The sequence below is a fragment of the Cygnus atratus genome, chromosome 2 (genome assembly GCF_013377495.2).
Source record: "Cygnus atratus isolate AKBS03 ecotype Queensland, Australia chromosome 2, CAtr_DNAZoo_HiC_assembly, whole genome shotgun sequence".
Lineage (NCBI taxonomy): Eukaryota > Metazoa > Chordata > Aves > Anseriformes > Anatidae > Cygnus > Cygnus atratus.
The window spans coordinates 30,978,358-31,000,990 of record NC_066363.1 but is presented as its reverse complement, the minus strand read 5'-3'; the positions used below and the strand labels follow the sequence as shown (position 1 = coordinate 31,000,990).

The 22,633-nt window shown below is 36.6% G+C and overlaps 1 long non-coding RNA gene across 1 annotated transcript in view; it reads left to right on the top strand.

Moving 5' to 3' along the window:
• The first annotated feature begins 510 nt into the window (after positions 1-510).
• LOC118255867 (uncharacterized) overlaps positions 511-22,633 on the top strand; it is an 80,223-nt gene continuing 58,100 nt past the window's right edge. The window contains exon 1 of the long non-coding RNA XR_007707785.1: positions 511-807. This is a non-coding gene — a long non-coding RNA (uncharacterized LOC118255867). The remainder of the gene's footprint in view (positions 808-22,633) is intronic.

The window sequence follows — 22,633 nt, the reverse complement described above, 5'->3', positions numbered from 1 at the left end:
GACAAGATGAAGGAGAATGAGACAAAAGAGAGACTAGCTGAAGCCGTCAGCCCATTTATTGACAATGAGCCAAATCCTGAAGGTGACTCATTATGAAGACGTAAACAATTCTGGTCAGTGACTCAGTGGTGAGGAAGCTTGGCTAAGACATCTGTAGTCCATATAAAGAAAACAGGATGATGAGATTTCTCTGGGGTATGGTAAGATAAACCATGGGACAATAATATTGCACGTGCCTATGATAGTCTGTAGAAAGTTGGGAAATTCTTACCCTTTATAGCTCATGGAGGAATGTACATATCACCAACAAAGGAAGCTTTGATTGGCATTTGCCTGGGAATCTGAGAGGAGAGTTGGAAATGGATATAGTGTGAATCTTCTGAGAGTCTGTGGAGGAAGGAAGAGGGTGGGTGACGGATATCATGATGGGAGTGAATACTGCAATGCAGAGAATATTGCACAGTTAGGCCAGTTAATTTGGTAAGGATTAGAAACTACCATCTTTGTAGAAGGTCCATTTTCCTTCCAATTTAAAAACCGGCAGCATGTGTCCAGGAGGATCTCAGCAAAGCAAAATATAGAAAGAACACAGATTTTCTAGCAGTTACGTTTTGTAGGTTAGAATGATTTTAAATAAAAGGTGAAGATTATGCATACACGTAATGCTTGTAGAAACATGGTGGACAGGAACACTGTCACTAACAAAAACTTGGGGTCAAAAATGGAAACTTCATAGAATGATTAGAGTAGCTAGAAAGTGATCATACTGTACATTGTTTCAGTCTCCAACAAAAGAGAAAGCTGTGGGTGAGTATTTTTAGACTGGCTATAACCTTTATGAAATATATAGAAGTGAATCTCTTCAGTTTATGATGTAGTAATGAAACACTAGGGATCAGCGACAGCAGGTAAAGCTGTCAGTGGATTCTTGTCACTATTTGTGACCCAGGAAACAAGACTCCCTTTTGATAAATGCTATAGAAATATACAACGAATCAAAGATCCTTGAAGCATTCTATAATCCACTGGTGAATACAACTAAGTCAGAGTTTAGCAACTCTGTGAGGACTAACAAATATGTAACATGAAAAATGTTCTGCATTAGAGAGAAGTACTTTGCATTCAGAACTATATATCAATTTTTGAATAATTTTACTCTCCAGTGCTATTCCTTGGTTCTGTGGGCTTTTATTTTTTTTTCTGTCTCTAGCTGTCTCTTTTCTAGGTAAACATTTCTTCACCTTCATCTACTCTCATTTTTTAGAAGGTACCTTGTGCAGTTGTTATTCTACTGTAACTCTATCTGATGTTATTGTAGACATTGCTTCTGCAGGAGTGGGGTTCAGCTGCTGTGGCTACTGTTGAGGGAAATGTGTGCGTGGCTCATTCCCACACCTGTTTCCTCCCTGTGTTTCACTTCTAGGGAGGTTCTCAGGGAGTCTATGTCATGTAGGAACCTGGGTCAAATGATTTTTCTGTAAAACACACCTCTTTATCTTCCTTTTTATACACACAAGAGAAATATAGAGAGAAGATTGTTAGGAAGTCATTACTGGAGTAAAATAGAATTAAGAAAGCTATTTCTCTGCTGGGAAGAGAGCTAGTCCTCAGATATCCCCTTGTCATGACAACTTTTTTGTTCATTTTTTTGTTTGTTGTTTTCATTGAGATTGGAATATTGTACAATTTCTAGTGTATTGTTAGGTAAAAGTTAAAGCTGCATATGATGCAGAGAATTCCTCTCGAGATCAGGAAATGTTACCTTCTTGGCTACTGCAATGAAACCTGAAACTTTTGTTTTGGAGTTACATTTTGCAGACTCCAATCCTGTTTGATACTTGGAATCAATTTCTCAACCAAATGCTGGGCTTTTGCAGCATTTTCTCTTAATGGTCTCCTATTAAAACTAATAAGGGGAGAATAAGTTCCTGCTCATCATGAATAAGTGTACCACAGTTTGGTTCTTAATGAACACGTAGCTATGCACTTGCAATGCTTCCCAGTTGCTGACAAAGACCTGACTGAGCTGGCTAAGCCAGGCAAAGAAGCAAAGAACTTAAATTCTCAAGAGCCTGAATCATGGAACATAACTTTAAAGGAAAACATTGATTGGGGATTTTGAAGCAGGCAGAGAGGTTTTAACCACTGTTGCTTAAAAAATATGCTGTTGTCTGTTCTCTTTTTGCTCTTATAAAGTTTGACATTCTAAATAAGTTAAAATAAATCCTTAATACAAATCTAGTTTTAGAATTCCCATCAGTGCTGCAGAGTAATGATAATATTCAATCTACCTTCACTCAGATTTCATAACTGTCTTGTTTGTTGTTGTTGGCAGTTAAACATTTGGGACAAAACTAACATGATTAATTAGGTACAGCCTTAAGTTCTCATCCTGAGAACATCTGAAACTGTCTATTCAGTAGAAAGCAGTCTAAAATGGAAGTTGCTCTAAGCTGCACAGAGCAAAGTAGCAAAGCATCTGACAGGGTTGTGATAGCTTCAGAGGGTTTTCTTCTCGAGTTTTATCTAGCTGGAAATCTGCATTGTACCTCCTGCAAAACACAACAAAGTAATGAATGCCCCTCACTCCATTTTGCGCCAAATAAGAATCCATCGGTTTGAAGAGGTAATATTCATGTAAGGTGTAAATTTTAGAATTTCAGGTCAAAGAATTTGATAACTGAGGAGAGATCTGTTAAGAGATTCAGGAGTTGTACTAAAGGAGAAAAAGGTGTCTCATTAAAAATGATAAGAAACTGCCTTGATTCTATGAGATATAATCTTGGTGGTTTGAACTGGTTCTAAATGATGTTCCTGTTTTCTTATTTGTGGGAAGCAAACAGTTATTTATGTACTGAGCAGGCTCACACTTTTCAATCTTACAATGAAGAATGGGTATTTTTGAAAATCTAGGGTAAAAGGCTCCAAAGTATGTCAGTGACTTTGCTGGGCCATCAGACAGGCTCCCCAGGTATTTGAGGCATTTTTAAAAAATGAGAATAAATGTCTGTGTTACCTAAGCACTCCTGAAAACCTTACATCAAACACACATCTGCCTATCAATAAAGCAAGTGATGTTCTGTTCTCATATACAATAGCATGATGATAAACACACCATATATGGTGCTCATATGAGTTATCAAGACAGTTCTTCAGGGGACCCAGACCATGAATATCCTTGAATAAGCAAAACTGGGTAGCAGTGAGGGACGACCCTGCAACCCAGTCTGTTGCTATGTTTCAAACAATCCAGTCTGTTTCTATGCTTCAAGAGCATACTTCTTCTTAACACCCTGGGCCAGCTACATATTTCACAGTTAGCATCACAGAGGAAGTGTGGTTACTAAGCGGATGTTACTCTCTCTGTCCCTCTTGGGTAGTTAAAAAAGAAAATGAAATTTCATGTTGTTAACCCCCAAATTTTAACGTCTGCCCTTAGCAGAGATTTAGAGACAGTAGACTCAAAAATATGAAATTGTGAACAGATTATTATAAATGAGCCATCCTAGGATTTCAGCTATGATACCTTTATCCACAGCATATTCTAAGGTATCATCTCCTATGCAAACTGCAGTTAATGTGCAACTTGTTTTTAGGACAAAATTGTAATATCAATGCTCTTGTCACTAACTATGTTCTCTTTTGGACTAACTGGACAGCTCTGCCCAGTTTTCAGAACTGTGTCAGAGATTTATCAGTTTAGAGGCTTTGGGATGCTTTAAATCCTTTTTGACAAGGAAACTTAGTTTTCTGAGATCATATCTCTCCGAGATCATGCAAGCTTTATCTTTTTTTTTTTCTTTTTTCCTGATGATCCACTTTGTATTGTATTTATCTATCTACATCATTTGCAAGGCCATATTTTAAAGAAGAAAATTAAACAGTAATCTTCATTTCTCTCTTTCCTGGCCCTGAATGCCTGATTTCTCAACCTCAGTTCTGTTCCAATCTATTTTTGAATCTCTTTGCATACTTTGATGATATATTACTTATGAGATAATATGAAAATGGACAGTTTAATCATATCCACTGTTGTGGATCATAGGTGTTTCTCTCTCTCTCTTTCTCTCTCTCTCTCTTTCTCTCTCTTTCTCTCTCTTTCTCTCTCTTTCTCTCTCTCTCTCTTTCTCTCTCTTTCTCTCTCTTTCTCTCTCTTTCTCTCTCTTTCTCTCTCTTTCTCTCTCTCTTTCTCTCTCTCTTTCTCTCTCTCTTTCTCTCTCTCTTTCTCTCTCTCTTTCTCTCTCTCTTTCTCTCTCTCTTTCTCTCTTTCTCTCTCTCTTTCTCTCTTTCTCTCTCTCTTTCTCTCTCTCTTTCTCTCTCTCTTTCTCTCTTTCTCTCTTTTGCTTTTTGAGGGGTTTTGGGTGTGTTTTTGAACAGCAATTACTTGAGTTGATGTGCTTCTGCCACATATTGGGCTTTACATCTCTAGGCAGACACCTGTTATTTTCACAATAGCCACTTTTATGTTCTTTGAAGTTGTGACAGGTGTTGCAATACATAGGGCTTTTTTATATCATGTTGGCTTACTTCTTATTAAAGCCAGAAAATAACTTTTTTCAATTACTTGTTCTGCTTTAAAAGACCTCCTCTTCCCATGGTACAAAGGAAATGGATATTTTTTTTCGGGGTTCATATGTTAAAATTAAGGAGAAACCAGGTCTAATACAAACACAGAAGCAATGACCCCCTACCTTCCCGTGGTTTATTTTTTAACTGAGTTGTTATCCCATTGGAACATGAGAAGGGTGTCATTGCCTCTTGGTTGAGAACACTAGTGGGCAACAGCGTTTGGGTTAGTAAATATTTTCAGTTCCTTTTGCACTATACAGTTCCTTCAAATGTCACAGCTCTTACAGTCTCCTTGGTTAGTTTGCTGAGCCCAAGAGAAGCTCAGAAAAATTTTGCTGGCTTTTCCCTTAGCTTATTTCACTTTCTATTGGTGTCAAATTGGAAAGCAAAGGGGGGTTGAAGAGGTTTTGACCCTATTCCTGCCTTCTCCTAATCAACACAGTTTATTATTATTTATTATTATTATTATCATTAATATTAATATTAATACTAATATTAAAATTATGACTACCAATATACAGATATGACTAGACATAACAGAATATTGGTTAATGAAGAGGAGTGATATCTGTGATGGGGAAGAGAATAACGAAAAGTTTCTTTCTGACAAATCTGAAGCAAAGGTGATGTGGAGGTTCACCTCCCTGGTTGTAAACTCATAGGCAGATCCTTGGGGACTGAAAGGTATCTGATTTTCTTTTTTTGATTTCCACTGGGTTCTACTCTTAAACTCAGAAGCATGGCCTATTGCTCCCTGGGCATATTCCCTGGTGTATTTCTCTTGCTTGTAAGTTTTTGAAAAATCATGCAAGATCATGTTGCTATAACATTTTAAGCCTGCTTCACTTGGGAATCAATATCTTGTTCCAAACACAAGTTGGCAGATGTTGGTCTGCCTGTTGACTTTCCAGTATTATGAATTAATTAGATTTCTGTGATAAGCGTTTGGAATAATTTCAGAATAATTTGTAGTGTAATTGCTTGCTTTGCAACTGCAGTTTATGTGGAGTAAAGTTCTAATTTAGCAAAGTAATTTAGCATACGCTTTAATCTAAGCTTTTGCTTTACTTTACACACTCAGAAAATGCTTGAAAACATATTTAGGTACTTTACTGAACTGGGGGTCATTGGTCAGTATTTCAGCTGGTGAATTGCTAGTATTAAAAGTAAAAAAAACAGTGTAGTTTGTTTTGGTACTACAAAAACTGTCAGTAAAGCTATTAGGTGTTCATTGCTCCATTTACCTCTTCCACTTCATTCTATGGCACATATTATACATGAGGAAGGATATCAGGATTTAAAAGAAAAACTGGCCTCTTGACCTTATTTCTTTTACCGTGAAGACTGGGTGTGACTGTGTATCTTTAAAAATAAGCTCACTGCATTTTTTTTCAAAACTGTAATGTGCTCACTGATACTCAATTTTGAACAATTTTGGTACATTTTTAAGGCTATTTGTATTGCTATATATGTTTTCTTTTGTGAAATTTGTATGACAAACTTAGAAAGACATCATTACTTTCTGCAATTTGATTTCTAAGCATCATTCTGTGTACAAAAGATCCATTTCATGAACTAGTTGGTAGATTCTTAGCTGGTATGTTTGAAGTGTGACTGTGCTCAAGCCAATACACCCTACCTCTCATCTAAACGTGTTTGTGTAGCCTCTGCAATGGAGTTGGATTGCAGCAGACTGGGATCAGAGACACAGAGGAACTGAGGGAACTGCCTGCACCTGTCTGCACAGGCATATCTACAGTCTCACTGGATATAACTCACCTCACAGGGTTGGAAAAGAGCCCATGCATTTTTCAAATCCCACTGGAGCCTTACGTCGAGGACTTAGTGATAGAGAGGTCTCTTGATAACTATATATTCAGTGTTGAATTTTACTCATTTTGTGAATGCATATACTGTACCCACATGTTGTTCCGAGGTGCTACTCATAGGTAGACCATTCCTCTGATAGTGAAAGCTATTACAATATTAACCAATTGAAAAAAACTAGATGCTATTCAAACAGATGTATCCTTCATCAGTAATGCCTGCTGTGTTTCAATGTATTCAAGCACAAAGTGTTTTCTGCACTAAGTGATACAGAACAATCATAGAAGAAGTTGGTATAAACATATATAAAGAAACAATCCACGTTGTGTATTAGTCCAATCCACACTGTGGACGTTAAATATCTAGAAATTCTGTGAGAGTGTCAGCCGTTTTTCCAGAAGGGAAACATGTCAGGACTAGCATCTCTGTGGAAGCTGCTGTGGGGCTTAGAAGTGGGCACAGCTAGGAAAATCTTATTGCCTCAGAATAATCACTTTGGCCTCCTGAACTTTTAAACTGTAAAGTTATTAAGGCAAAGTTGTAGTTTTCTTTTTTTTAATTATTTTTTTTTTCTCTATAAAATGGTACAACAGCTATGTTGCTGAAGCACTTTGATTTCAGCATTGGGATTTACAGCCTCATATGATATGAGGAAAACAATATTTTATGATGTAAAGATAGAAGAAGGTTCTCTTATTCTTCTTAACACTCTACAAACATTGTGGTCTCGGTGGTATTTGAGGCAGATTATTTTATTTATTTATTTATTTACTTTAAAATTTGATTTATGTGGTTTTGGGCCCCAAAGTTTCTTTAGAAAAATTAGCATTTCCTTCATGACCCTAAAATACTATTTGTAGAGGTAACTTTGAACTTAATCCTGTGAGGCGCTGAGCAATTGTAAAATCTGTTAAAATACTAGGCTGGCCTTCATTATGTCAGCTTTCCTGTTGCACTAAGCTTTTAACAGGTATCATTTTTAAATGTAGCTTCTTGTGACTCTCTGAATTTCACCCATGTTGCAACATGTCATTTCACAGCCTGGCCAGGATATTCAGCTTGTAGAGGACACAGAGTTTTTTCACCCATGCCTGGAGTCACTCTTATGTACCTATGAAGTGAACCTTCTCAGAAAATCCCCCAGGTATACCTTTAGCCTTGTTAGCATGGAAAGCCAATCTATTCAAATGCAGGGGTGTGTTACTGACCTGGGGCACGTATTATTTGTACTGGGAACTGAAAGCACAACTATTTTAGGTGTGTAATGACTCCTGCTTTTGCTGTCATAAGAAATGGTCCTGCCATTAGGACCATCTGTTATTAACTACCATTTATCTACTTCTCATTACTGGCAGGAGAAACAGTTTTACTTACCTGTAGTCTTCATATGAGTAAAACTGCAAAAAACAATCATTTGCAACTGCAAACAGAGTCTTCCTTTTGGAGAGTTAAATGGATAAAAAATAAAAAATAAAAAATCTTCAGCAGTATTATGTACTGTTTTCTTTAAAAGAAAATATTAAATGAAAGCAGAAATCTTGTGCATACACCAAAACAGTAGCTAGCAATTATCAGCTGCTGCTATACACATCCTGTAATGTTTGTGAAACAAAGATAGGCCTTCTGGATTACAGAGTATGGTAAGTATAAGTTACCTTTCCATTGAAAAATGTATTTTTTTTTTTTTCTCTCTCTCTTTAATTGATGCCAAGGTTATGCTTATTAATAGGAGAAAAGGAGAGGGTGTGAAGGAATAGGGAAGTATTTTCATACTGTTTTCATTTTCTAATACAATGCCCTTGGAAAAAAAAAGGCAGAGGATGACATCATAAATTTGGAATTCCAAGGTCACAAACAGGAATTCAGACAACAAATGGGAGGGTTTAGGAATGCACATTGTAAAAATAAATCTATCAAATTTAAAAAGAAAAAAACAGTGGTATTGAATTGTGGTATTTCCAAATAGATATTTGTATAGTAAATACATCCCTTTCCTTAAAATATTTCTTGATATATTTTCTATTTTGTTATATTCAATCATGTGAATACAAATATTAAGAGGTTTTATATTTGTCTCTCTCTCTCTCTCTCTTTTTTTTTTTTTTTCCTTAGAAAACTACCACTGCTGTTTTAATCTTGTTATTTATCACTCCACAGGAATACTTAATTCAGTTTTGAAGTTTCATATGATACAGTAGAATTTTCTGCATCTCTGTAGGTAGCAGCCAGGGACATATATGTTGCAGTGATAAAACTTAACTGAAAACTACATAACAGGAAGCTTTTGGGATGGAATTTTGAAACCCTTTTCTGGAAGGGATATTAGTACCTTTATATACTTATGCATTTTTTTTCCCTGTGTACCTGGGGTTTTGGCATTAGGATGACCTAAACAAGAACTGGAACTGCTGCTTCTTTAATGAGATTTTTCAACCTTATTTTTTGTATTAGATTGCCCAGACTAAAATAATAAAAATCTACAGTACTGTATAAACTATGCCCTGTTGTTAAAAATTGGACTTTTGCTTTGTAGGCTACCGTACCTATTTGTTCCTGTTTCCTTAATATTGTTTTCTCCAGATGTTGGAAGTTAAAACACCCTTGTTATTTTTTCCAGTGTCACTCTTTGTTACTTTCCATAGGCAACGTTCACCAAAGCCAGGCAGTGGAGGAAATAACAGATGTGTTAGCCTCAAATTATGGGCATAAAAATAGCCTTAATAAAATAGGTATTAAGTGACAGCACTTTACAAAAATCCAGGTCTAATTTACTCTAGCCTAGAAAGCAATAACTTAAGGGGACCTCAGACATGCATCCATGGACTCCAGATAGTTTGCAGCAGAGCGACAGTAGCTTGGATGATGACAATCCCAGCTTGCTGTTGGCGGCGCATTCCAGGAGAGGCTGTCAGGGTGTGTTTGCGCTAGCCACTTTTCTGCCTGCAACGCTATTGTTCACTCATAATTAATATTCCATTATAGTCCCTCTAATTCTGCCAGAGAAGCCCTCCCTCCTCCTTAATAATAATAGTAATAGTAATAATACCACTAATAAAAAAAATCAGCCACATTTTGCCTTTGAATGCAGACAAAATTGTCACCCTGGGTTTACTCTCCTTTTACCAGGCCTTTGGTTCCTGCTGTTCACAGAAAGCTGCAGATGGCTGCCTCAGCAGGAAGCCCTTCCCCCTTCCTTAATGGAACTCGTGGGAATGCGGGGATCCTGGAACTGAAGCCCTCCTTCCCTTCCAAACCTCCTCTCCAAACCCCTACTGAGTAAAAGGAAAAAAATCCCCACATCCCTGGAAACATTTTTGCCAGCCTGTTTTTCAGTAAAAACTTAAATTAACCACTTCACTCCTGATTATAATAAAGATTTGTTATTGAAGCAGCTTCTCTTTAATGTACTGAATCATTTCCACCCGCTTATTGAAGTCGTCCATTTGGGTTGAATTATAGCGTCCCACTTCCATTATGTAATAATTTCAAATAAACGAAAACAGGTTTGAATTCTCCAACAATTAGCAAAGTTTTAGCACGTTCCCCTTCCCCCCATTACTTCCCAGCTCCCCATTACACCCCTCTGAAAAAATGAGATTAAAAAAACTCAAAACTTTGGCTAGGTCACATCCTAAGTTTTTGTCTCTTGTTAAAATCTTCTCCCAGATTTGCTCAAACACATCATATGGGTTAAGTTATGGCTTCCCTTTATATTTATTTTCAAGTGCAAAATAAAAACAGCTTAAGCATTGTGATTTGATATTAGGAATGAAAGAGTTAAATGCCTGAACAAAGCACTCCATTTATAATTTTTGCTAGGAGTTCCACACTGAGCATTAGAGTGAGGTGTGTCTTATAAAGAGGGTGTTTATATTGGATTTGATATAGTTAAGAGATTCAGCTTACATATAATAGTCTCCTCTAAGAAGAAGCATAAAATAGAATGAGTTCAGTGGGATTTGCCGATGTATAAAATATAGTATAAAAGTTTAATCTTATAGACTAGTATCAAGCACAGAGGCATTCATCTCTTGCAAAATATCCACTGCATAAAAGGAAAGAAGAAAATTGGGCCAAATGTGTAGCCATTATTTTCAGCAATAACCCTAAGGCCTCCAGCATGTCCTACATTTGCTATTCTGACTAAAGGTTACTCGTCTGAATCAAGGCAGTGGGATAGAGTCCATAGTTCAAATGAATTGGAATATGTTCCTCATCAGAAAAAAAATGCCCACTGTGTTTGTGGTGCTTTCACTAATTCAAACAGGATCAGGCCTGAAGTAAATTTTGAAATATTACAATGCGGAAAGATTAATAATAGAAATTTCAGATACATCCTTCTGCTATATGGAAGGTGGCTAGTGCCTATCACAAAGCCTTAAGTAATAACCTTGGGTTCAGAATTTAGACGTCTTCAGTAACTATGCTGTATAAATAAACAATAGCTGGATTACAAGAAGGATCTTTGGCTTAGAACTGTGAGCAGCCCAATTTAAAAATGTCCAACAAGTCTGTTATTAAAGGAAGGCTGTCCTGGATGGTCAGCTAATTGAGAAAATTCCAGGCAAGTGGGAAAGGGTGGGGAATGAACTTTTCTGTGTCTGATATAGACAGATTTCTCTTCAGTTGCACCTTCAGTGTGGTACTGAGGTTTTAGTTTCCCCGATGCCCATAGAAAAAATAAAGCCCCTTGAACTGGGACATTATAAATACTGCAGAAATAAGGAAAAAGAAAGCACACTAAAAAGAATTCTGAAGTAGTAAGGACCATATGATGTACCCTGAAGGCCAGTGGGGATTAAAGCAATGGTTTCATTAGCTTTGGAGTAAGAACAGTTCAGGGAGGACTGTAGAGTGGAAAAATAAATATACATCTGCACTTAAACTCTAGTCTAAAAAGAGGAACATATGGTAACCTCTGGGTGCCAGCTTTTCTTAATGAAGGTTGCAAAGCCTGTTACATTTGATATAAAGTCTGAATGAAGACATATAAATATTACACAGCTTCTTAGAACTGATGGTATCACACTCCAGGGTTGTTACTTTGAGTTCATTTGCTGCCAATAGGGCCATGATTCAAAATACCATCAAAGGTTGAAAGTTTCCAAAACTCCATCTGTATATGTAATTGTTAAGGAATCTTTAGAAGTACATATTAGGAATGAAAGGGCTTAATGGGAGGAATAGGCAACTTTTGAAAGCAGTTGACACTGCTGCTGTCAGCTTGAAAAAAAAAAATACAGTCCTGCAAAGCAAATGAGTGCTGTTTAGTGGCAGATATGAGGACATTACTAGTAGGAAAACAGGAATTAATAGAATATCACTAAAAACAGAAGCACTGAAAGGGCAAACAGTAGTAGTATTTTTTTTTTTTTCCTGAGTATGAAGGCAATAATCTACTCAATAATAAGAAATAAGTGGCAAGTGATGTCGTCATACAGTATTCTTGTCAAATGGTCAGCATTTGGGGTTCGTGGTTTTAGAGACAGATTTATTGCCCAAGATGAGGGGAAAGTTCTGCAAAATACAGTCCATAAAAAAATGTTTTTGTGCATGATCTCACTCATTATGACTTTTACTATACAGCAGAATGAGAAGTGATCATACTAGAGATACTTGAAACATGAAATGTGACCAAATGTTGCTTAAATATAATAGATAAAACATGAATTGCATTTCAGGAAAGAAAAGTAGTTACCCTGGAAATACTTTAAATGTTTGCATGTGTAATGGTTCTCCAAGACCCAGCACACTAATGATGGGCCATTGCGCTGAGCTGAAAAGGAAATCCATTCCCATACACTACCCCTATCCAAGTCCATTAAGAAATAATGGTTGTAAGATGAAAGTCTTGTTAGGGTTTCAGTGAAAATGTTTGGCACACCAGGATGAAAAGTCAACAATCTGCTTTTAACGAGAGACACTGGAAAAACTTTGGTTAACATACCACTGAAAATATTAATTCTCCTTAATGGCAGGATGCAACACAGCTTTTTATAGTTTTTGATCCATGTCATAAATTTGGCCATGACAAAGGGATACTCCAGCTTTAGCTCCCTGGCAGGAACATTAGCTGTTTCCCAACACTAAAAGGTTAGTCCCTTGGATTCTCTGTAATGCACCAAAGGGCCAAATTCTTTGCGTGGAAATAAAATGACATAGGCCAAAAAGTGAGAGAAAAAAAGAAGCATAGTCAGTGTGCAAATGTGTAGACAATGTAATTTAACAAATCAATACAAAAAAAAAAAAATTTTTCATCTGTCTCATTGCTATGGGGTCTAAATACAACAGCATCAGAAACATTTATTTTAAGATGAAATGTGGAAAGATTATGATGGTATAAATATAGATGTTCCATTTCTATCTCTTTCAGGTGGGAATGTCTAGTTGTGTGTGCTTTTTCTATGTGTAATTGTATATTATCATGTAGTACAGAAGAGAAAGTGATTCTTTTATCAGTTCAGTGCAATGAAATTTAGAATCCCTTCTGAATCAGAATGTCTTCTCTGAAACAATGCTTCATTTTTTCAGTGTATGAACACAGTTACCTCTTTAGTAAAGCTGATATAAAAACTTGGTAATTTATTACTTCAATAGCAAAGGCACCTACTAGCTAATACCACCTTTGCGCCTGGTACAATATGATCTATTTCCTTTACAATAAATAGAAGTGAACAATAGAAATTACACACCAGAAAAAGAATTCTTGTTCAGGCCAGCTTGCAAATAGAGCCTTGTTCCATATACGGTAAATCTTAAAATCTTACAGGTTTGGCAAACCGTGACTGATTTATGCAGAAAATAAATTTCTCCTCTAATGGCTTTGTCTATAGTAAAAATAACTCACCTTTATGTATAATATTGACTTTGAAATCTCAAAACACTTTATAAAAATATCCTATCCTGAGCCCTATTTTATAGATAAAGAAACGTAGGCAATCTAAGTTATCTAGCAGCTAAGTGGTTAGAATTAAACTGGAGATTCCATGGATCCCTGTACAGTGCTGTAATAACTTCTCCATAGGTTTAAGTGTGAGCTAAAATGTGCTGCTTAATATATTTTTTTTTTTACTCATTTCCATATCCTTCCATATCCTTTTACTCAATTCCATATCCTTCAGTCATTCCTCATCATCAAACGAAATGATCACCTTCATTGATAAAAGTCTTCAATCTGCTGAAAGGCAACACACATATTTCAGAAACTAAAACTTGACAGAAACTTTTTAGTAGTCAGTAGATTCTGTCCACCACAGGTGTTCAAGGCCAGGACAGATGGGGCCCTGAGCAACCTGATCTAGTGGGTGGCATCCCTGGCTATGGTAGGGGGGTTGGAATTAGATGATCTTTAAGGTCCCTTCCAAACCGAGCCATTCTATGATTCTGTGATTCCCGTAACTGTCAGTGGAAACCATAGGAACAATCCATGGAAAAGATTATACAGTCCTGGTATTTTCAAATCTGTGAGTAACTGCCATGAAACCAAAGGGCATGAATATTAGTGTCATTGATTTACCCATTCTTTCTTTTTTTTTTTTTTTTTCTAATTCTGACCTGGGGCTTGGAGCACCATCTAAGTGAGACATTTGTGAAGAGACTGTCATCTCCATGCATTAAAACTGCAGGGAATAAAACAAGCTATTGTTTTGTACTTGGTCCTGGAGTCTAATCTTTATTCTACCCACTACTTTTTAAAAAAGGCTAATTAATCATACTATGCTGGGAGGCTTCTTTGTGATTCTATCCTTAGGGTCAAAATACTCCCTTAATTCTTAAAGGAGCATTGGCTGTTAAAGAGAAAAACTCTGTAATGTACTTAAGTGAGATTAATTACATCTTAGGTCACAGAACTTGTCTGTCACTGTAGTCTTTCCTCTCCCTATTTGAACTAAGACACAAAATTGTTTGGCATTTTCTGTTCATGTTCATTTTTTTACAATTATTTTACTTACTTTCTTCTCCAGAACTAGTATAATGTTGAAAAGATGAGTGTGGAGAAAAAAAAAAATCAAGATTTTTCTATTAAATAAAAGAAAAAAAAAAAAGAAAGGACTTTGGTACTATTTTAATGACTTGGTTTTATTAGATACTGTATTTTATCTTTTTTTTCTTTCAAATCCTACTTTTTGATTCAAAGATGATTTTTTAAAGCAATAAATTTGGTTTGGATGGCATTCTTTAAACTTTTCTCTGTGCTTTTAAAAAAGGGGTATGGATGGGAGAGAAAGAAAGAGGGAGGAAAAAATTTGAAAGACCGAAATGGAAGTGGGATCATTAAGCTACTCAGTAGCTAAGGCATTTATTCATGAAAATGTTACCCTGTCCTTTGAACAGAGTGGGGAACTTAGACTTGGTAGTCTAGTGGACTCCTTCCTGACTTCCAGTTGATATTTTCTGAGAGGTCTATACTGCTGATACTAATAAGAGGAAGGGAAGTGTTCCAAGGATTGGGAACATCATGCAATAATTACTAAAAGAGGTTGAAAAATGAATAGAAACCTAAAGAGATACCTTTTGGCACGTGCTGTTATTTATATGCATCTTTCCAGGTATCAGCACTTCCAATCTTCTGTCTTCCCGTGACTCCCTGTGATTGCTGTCAAAAAGTTATAAATTATGAGTCCCTCTCACTTAAATTGTGACAATTTTTTTCCTTTGGCTTTTTAAACTGTTAAAGAAACAAAGGAAATTAGATGACAAAAAATGAATTAAAATAACTTCAGTATTTCCACTGTGAAATCTGTCTGTTTTTGCCAAGTAATTCACTTCATTTTGAAAAGTATTCGATTCTGCACAGGGATTACAAACCTGTATGATGCCTAACAGTAGCCTGGAAAAAAAAAAAAAAGTTCCAGTGGACAGAAAAAGATTTAAAGCTGGTTTATTTTATTAGTTAATCCTTACTTTCTCATAAGTCTCTAGAACAAAGATAGCTAAGGAAGCACAAGTATTTTCAGCACCCGTTTTTGTCTCAGAGTACTGTCAGGCTCATTGGTCGGTATCCTTGGGATAGAAAGAAAGGGATACAACTGAGATTTCAGGTACTCTTTGAAGAATGAAAGCAGGTCCTGGAAAATTACAGCTGTCTAAAGGGATTTGGAAATTAGCCTCACTGGATGGAGCCTGGATGGAACTTACCTTGGCAGCTTCAGCTCCCCAAGTCTGAAGCTAATGCAGAGGTTTCACAAAGTGGCAGCTTTTTATTTTATTTTTATTTTCATTTACTTTTAGCTTAAGCAGCTAAATGGTCTCCAACTGGGGACTGAGATCAGCTTGCATACTTTGGACCTGTCTGGGCATTGTAAACAAGGACAGAGTTGGCCGAAGAACTGGCAGGCCATCACTGGTTTCACAATCAAAGAATTTAGACCCTACTGTTTCAATTTCCTTTCAATAACTGTTGAAATATTGCCTCCTGTTCGTGGACATAGACTAGCTGATTTGGTTAACCTTTGCCATGTCCAGTTTCTCCAGCTGATAAGAAGAAAAATGGGGTCTGCTCCCTGGCTGACTTGAAGCTGGAGATGAGGTTGCACATCAGTGTGTGTTCAGAAGCTTTCTGGTTAATTGTACAGGGACTCTGTCAGAGTGTGTTTTAGAGCAAGGATGTTGTATCACCCATCCAATGGAGGGAAGCAACTTCTTTTCCCAGCCAGAATCTGTTCTTTTGGCTACTACAGGAGGGGCTTAGTACTCTGTTTCTTTTCTTGGATCTCCATAAGCATCTGGCAGGGATGCCTACCTTTTCAATCCTTTCAGTAAATTTTTTATTTACATAGGGCACCAAGCTGGGTCCACCCACCCACAGGCTGATGGTCCATCCTGGCCTTGGCTCATCTATGTCTTCAAGGAGATGTCTGATTCCCAGAGATAGGACTGCCATGCTCCCCCCAGCCTGATTTCACCCAGCCCTAGTCCTGCCACAAGCCCTCAGGTGTGCTCTGTCTCTGTCCCAACCACCAGCCCCAGCCCTGATCATCCTTGGGGAGCCCCTGTGGGAGCTCCCAGCCTCTAGAGCCCACAAGTGTGATCTGAAAGAGGATGTTAGTGAGATGAACTGGCCAGGGTCCAGAAAGATCTTTCTCTTCTGTCATAACAACCCATCCCCTGCTGTGGTCTTTTTCTGATGTGTAAGAGTAAGACAACAATAAAAAAAGAAAATGAAAAAAGAAGGAAATTATGCTGTATAAAGCAGAGAAGAAATAATTCTTCCTGACTATTATGTGAGAGACTGAAACCTTGCAGTGTTAAATGTGTAACATAACATGGAGGTGCAATATCTATGGGTGTATCTAAGGTGAGGGGACGTAGGATATATAGATCCATCCGTTCTGACATCTGACAGAACTGCAGTTCCATTTGGCTCAGCGTCCCCTCACTACTCCTTCATCCTTGTTCCAACATATTTATCTGTGGAAGAAGAGGCCAAGAGAAATTTTCCTTAAGGCTCAATGAAAGTGAAATTTTATTACAGAGATTCAGTTTCACCTTAGAAAGTTTATGTCACAGTCCTTGGCTTTGCATATGTTTAGTCACTTTCCCTGACAAACATGTTCGGGGATTGAATTTCATTAAATTAGTGTCCAGAAAATATCTTGCAAAGTCCTTGTCAACAGGGTTGAAAAGCTTCTTATCAGAATTTCTCTGTGTGTGCCTGTAATTTGTGCTCGAGCTTCTGTCTGCTAAACTGCTCTTCTAAAGCCCTAATTGAAAAATCTTGTTTTCCAGGCCCCATAACATTTCTGTGACCCTCCTTTGAACTGCAATATTTGATATCCTCCCCAAAGCATAGACACGAGTAAGGTTGAGTACTTGTCTTATGAATACTGTGCATAACAGCAGCTGGAGATAACTTCCTTGTCATTGCTTAATATTCCCAATTTTACACATCCAAAGAAACTTTTTTTGTTTGTTTGTCATTGTGTTGACATTAATCTCTTCAGAATCATATACCAGAAAATATGTTTTGTGGTAACAAAAATTCCCAACAATATCAATAAAGTACAAACTTCATCCTTAGTATATAAACATCAGGCAAGTCTGCAGTTTTCCAGGTTTATAGTCCCATGTTCCACCTGGGGTATGTTAGAGCTTCTGTTGCTACAGCCAATCTCATTATCTATACTTTGAAATCTATTCAAAATAGATTGAAGTGAGAAGTTCCAGAAAAGCTATTCCAGACCTTCCAAAGGTGCAGTCTGCTCATAGGAGTACATTGTGTTTCAATCACTGCCCCAGGGCTGGGAGGAAAGTGGGTCCTTCACATGCAGGGCTTCAGCAAAATGATAACACATTGGGTGATGTAAACCAGAAAGGTAACTTGATATGTTTAGAGTTTCCTTGACTTTTTTTTTTTAATTATTATTATTAATTAGTTGCTTGCTTGCTTTTCTCCCTCTCCAAGGGGAAAGGAGGGATGGAACCCAGTAGATGCAAGAAAAACATAAGACTAAAAGCTAGAAAAATAATCAATATCAAGACCTGATAGTGCAAGTTTGGATGAGATGCCAGGTCAACCACTCTCATGCTTAAGCACAGAGAAAGTAGAAATGGGTATTGGTTCCATTGTTGCCAAAAATCTGTTATGAGCCTGAGGAAATAGGCAATATACTCCTTACATTCTCTGTATGTAAAAGGCAGGTGATACATTGTCTGATAAATACCTGGAGAACCACCAATAGGACATTTAAAGGAACCATTTTACACAATTTGGTTATTATATTCCAAACAGCCAAATTGTAATCCTTTATTTTCAGGACACCTTTCCAATTTATTGCAGAAAAGAATATATTTGTAATCTGGGCCTCAAGCAAGCCTTAAAAGCCCTCCAGCAATTTTATAACCTTTTAGAGCAAGACTCCTTTATGGTATCACAGCACCTGTTTTGCCTTTGTTTTGCTATATTACGTTGTTTTTTATTTATTTATTTATTTATTTTATTCTCACCTAATGCATTATATAGTCCATATTGTGAGACTGAAAAGCACATTTTTGAATGGTGTGCTGTAGGACATAAGTGTGGAATTATTCTTCATATTCACGTAGAACTGGGCAGCTCTGCAGCTTCAGGACTCCAAATGTCCAGGGATGAATAACAGCTCTTAGGAAAACTGTGCATTCACTACATTGCTTCATGTTCAGTAATAAGATGATGCAAACGTATGTACTGATACATACTGTGCATTTCAAAAAAGTGGTCTGAATCAGTCCTTGCAGTTCTAGAATTTTCTCAAAACTGTTGCATAAATCAGTTCCCTTTACTGAATATCTTGTTACTTTGCAAGACAAACTATGCTGTATAACATACATACATTTTGCACAATTTGCTGAAGTTAGAGTTCCCAGATCTTCCAATATGGGGCAGCAGTTGCCAAATCCTGGCAGAAGAGAGTTACTTATTTCCATCTGTGAAAATGTAGTCGTCTTTTTCTATGTAGGCAGAGAGAAGTTACTAAAACAAGCAAACAAGCCACTGGGAATGTGGAGGAGATGGACTTTGTTTTTTTTTTTATTTTTTTATTTTTTATTTTCAATTTGCTGGCAGAGCAGAAGTAGTGTGGTCTAGGAATGTTTCCATTTCTTACATTCTTTATTATGATGCAACCTACACGTTGATCTTTCATGTGATGTAGTTTCTGGTCAGAACTGTGATTCGTCCTTTAATTACTGGAGGTGTTTTTAACTCCTATGTGTTGTTTTTTTCTATCTAATTCAATGTTCAATACCACTTTTGAATTTCTTCCCAATAGAAATTGATGCTTTGCTCACTAGATGCCACTACTATGTTTTAAAAGACTTGTGGAATGTATAATTTTTCTTTACTCACTCGTTGTAGAACTATGTTACACCCTTGGATCATATTTTGTCCCACACTTGGAGGTACAACAGATATATGTGAGGCTTCTGTGTCTGAAAATATTTTTATTCTTCAGTATAGAAGTTCAGCAGCATTTGCTCATACTTACTGACAAAGAAAACCTAATAAAATAAACAAAAATGATGATGATTTTGGCTGTTTTTCATGCTTTTGACTAGATTCTCTCACTAAGCAAATAGACTGTTAGCTCCAAATTTCTCCTGCTTCCTCCCATCCTTTGAGAGTTTTTTCACATATGCCCTTGTCTTTTTTGATTTGTTCCTTCTCTGATTTGTTTTCTGTGATCAGTTCTATCCCCCAACACTGAGTTCTGCTCTATTCTGAGATACCTTGCTTCCTTTGATTTCAGGAAAGGGACTCTCTTATGCTTAATATTCATACATAGTTTATCAGAATAAAACATAACCATAATGATAATGATGACTGAATATCTGCTTTTGAACAAATCATTTTAAATTTTGTTGTTGTTGTTGTTGTTGCTTTGTTTCATTTTGTTTAAATCTGCAAAACACATTGCCACTTTTTCCACATACTCATCTTCTGCACCTATCAAGCTGCAGCGGTTATGTAATCACTGTCCATTTGGTCAGCCAACAGTAGAAATGTTTTTATTGAGACCTACACTGAACTCAGCATAATAGCAAACAGGTGGTCAAATTAGAAGAAAAACAATTTTTTTTAAATCATTGAGTGAAACAAAGGCATACATTTTTATAAAGCTAGTCAGGTGCTTAAATGTTGATCGAAGGATGATCAAGAATCAGCTTATATGGGCATGTACTTTAGGAAGAGAACTGTTGAAGTGGTCCAAATCTGGTGGGAAAAGGCTCAGTTGCTGATGAGAGTTGAAGGGAAAACTCAACGGATAATTCAGTAAATATTGTTTGGTCATTTTCTGCTTTCAATATACCAGTGGAAACAATGTGATTTTTTTTTTAATGTATGCAAATGCATTTAGCTGATAAAATAAAATCCAAGCTGTGGTGAGCTGTCTGAATTTGGACACTCATATTGCATAATAATATTGCTTATTGTTGACTGGCAGAATAGCATGGTTTTGCTCCTATCTTCTGACTGGATGAGTGTCATTGCTAAATCAGAATATGAGCATGAATGATCTCACTTTCACTGGAGAATTTTAAAATAACTTTTTCATCTGGTTGAGCAAGTTTTAAACTTTCTTTTCCCTGAGTGTTCACTGTGAATGAAATAATCATTAGAAAAGAAAACAAATGTGCAAAATAAGCATCATTATCATAAATATTATTTAAATATCACAGATAAGCACATTGAAGAAGCACATTGATGCCCATAGCATATCCAAGATCAAACATAAAGATAAAAAAGCAAAACTGAAAAGAAAATGCCAGCTCACTAATAATTTCTAATGACCATAAATAATCAAAATATATCACTATAAATGTAGAAATAATAATCAGAGATGATCGTTTTGGCATACATATAAAATTATTACCATGATGATTTATTTAAATCTACTAAAATGAAAAATACTGCATCATCCTAGGGAGACAAACTGGAAGAACCCACATTTATTTAGGTATGACACAATATAAAGAAGCTGCCATAAAACCAATCCTTCACAAAGTTTCAGTAATGTTTGTTTACACAAGAAACATCATGAAAAGTGCTTAAACCCAGTGCCTTGGCTGCAGCAAATGAACCTACCCTATAGTAAGGCTGCAAAATTGAGTTATTACTAACAGTTATAAATACAGTAACTATTCAAATGTTAACATTAAACATGTTTAACAAAGGCAGAGGAACCAGGAAGCTCAGTTAAAGTTGCAGATCTGTTCTGAAATCTCAGCGTGGTTCCTTTTATTTTTCTCAACAGCATGGGTTCAGGATGGAGTTGTTAGGCTTACGTTAGAATTTCCTGGCTCTTTTTGGTTTGTGTTAAACCTCAGTATATTTAAACATACTTTCACAAGGAATTCCACTGGTCAATTCTTCTCCCTTTTTCCTATTTCCCCAAGGTTGTTTTATGTATATGCAGTGATTTTGCAGATGACATACAACAATTTGAAACAAACTCTTTCCAAGTTATCAATTGAAAACTGAAATAACCCAGTTTAACTAGCACTTTTTATATTGCTGTTCTGTTGCTTAATCCTTAAATCATACCACTTTTTGGGAAAAAATACATATATTTCTTTGTTTATTTGTTTTTTAATGTTCCTAGGGAAATCCAGCTCCAGGCTCACTATCACAGATAAGAAATGATAGCTGGCTTCCTCTCTTTTTTGCTATCTGCATATTATTGTACCACAGTATACCTCACCTTCAGCAGCAGCATACAGCTGCTGTTTCTTTTCCTCTTAGATCCACTATGATGAATGGAGCTAGCTGAAAAAATGTAAACAAACCTTACTATCATAGAAATTGCTTTTTAAAATTCAACTAAAATGTCTTCTTAAATATAAGGGTGAATATGAGAAGTCAATATTAAAATGTTAAGGTAGTAATGTTGAACTCAAACCAAAAATTTCACCCTCCTGTTTGCCAGATAAGGCAATATATTTGATTTATTTTTTTCTTTATTTGATTTGATTCTCTTATTTATTTATTTTTGTTTTCCCCACTCAGCAGGATGAGCTGTAATGATGTTTACTGGAAGCTAGAGTTCCACACTCTCTTTGTGCCAGTCCAGACCATCCTCCCATGATGTGCTAGGGTCTTTGCTTAGGGCTGAGCTGCCTTGGAGAATTCTTGGAGTAGTTTATGAAATGAAATGCCAAAGTACAGGAGGCTGACTCTGAAGTGAGAAGTCTCAAACTTCCTATTTCCTGAATAATGTTTCTGTTTTCATTCTGATTCAGAATTAATGTCAAAATACTAGAATTGAGTTTTCCCACATATTCTCACTGAAATGAGAGCACGCTGTCCTTATACGTGTATTTTCCAGGCCCTACTTTAAGTTACATGCATGAAATTCTTTGCATGAAGTAGCCAACAGGTGTTGCTCTCTCCATCCTGGTGAAATACTCCTTAGGACTCCCTGTTGCTGTGAGAATAGTTGCCTTTCAAATATTTTATTTCAGGAGACCATATTTCTCTGTCTTTGCATTCTGGTTCCAGCATTTGTGCAGTTTGTTCCAATGTTTTCAGACATCTCTCCTAACTCTAAGAAAGAAAAACTTACTAAAAGACAGAAGGCAGCTGTAGCTTTCAGGAAGATGATGACTATTTTTGAAACTACTGATAAAGTTGTAAGATTTTAAAGTGATTCCGTTCCAAGGCTCTGGGAAGTCATGTTACATCTTTTACAGTGCATTGTAGACTGGAGAGACAAGAAGACTCACATAGGCAGATGACTTAGAATGTCACATGGAGCTGTAT